General features: G+C 37.6%; 1 non-coding gene across 1 annotated transcript; it reads right to left on the reverse strand.

The window, feature by feature from the left end:
• Positions 1–292: 292 nt before the first annotated feature.
• On the reverse strand, positions 293–386 carry LOC112517539. Its single transcript, XR_003069722.1, has one exon. It is a non-coding gene; the product is annotated as a small nucleolar RNA SNORD96 family (small nucleolar RNA).
• Between the last annotated feature and the right edge of the window lie 266 nt (positions 387–652).

Raw genomic sequence — 652 nt, forward strand, 5'->3', positions numbered from 1 at the left:
TGATTCAAATTAAGCTACAGAATATAACACAGTGATTCAATCAGACAACTAATGGAATAAAATTAAGAATATAAATGATGAACATTAACAAAAAAAAATGTTAGCCACAACATGGATCGCCAACACCTATTCATAAAACAGGTATCAGCACGAAGGACAAAGATGGCTACAGTTGAATATAGCTTATGAATAATGTTAAGTACTGCTGGTGTTTAGATCTAAACAGCACTTGACCGTCCATAAGCACATAATTTATAAGGTAAAAAATGTCAAGAAGAAAACGATGATTGAATGGCATCGGAATCGTAGAATTGACAGCAAGGCCTTCGAGAAGGCCATTCAGTCCCGAAAGATGGTGTTCTTTTATACAGATCTCGTCATTGCCAAATTCAAAACAATTTTAACTTCAGATAACAAACACGTATAGAACAAATTGTAAGAAGTATGAATGTAAATGTTTTTCTCACGGCCAATCCCAAGAGGTAATGGCAGGACCTGCTCCCCAAGGCGATAGGATGTGACAACGCCTTCTCTGATGAACGGGATCCTTCCGATGAAGGAAGGCTCAACCGCTGTGATACCGGACAAGGCTCGATTCAAGACGATTTATCATTGGATTATACGAAAATCAACTATTTCGCCCCAATTTTTT

The sequence above is a fragment of the Cynara cardunculus genome (genome assembly GCF_001531365.2).
Source record: "Cynara cardunculus var. scolymus isolate 2C chromosome LG 8, CcrdV1, whole genome shotgun sequence".
Classification (NCBI taxonomy): domain Eukaryota; kingdom Viridiplantae; phylum Streptophyta; class Magnoliopsida; order Asterales; family Asteraceae; genus Cynara; species Cynara cardunculus.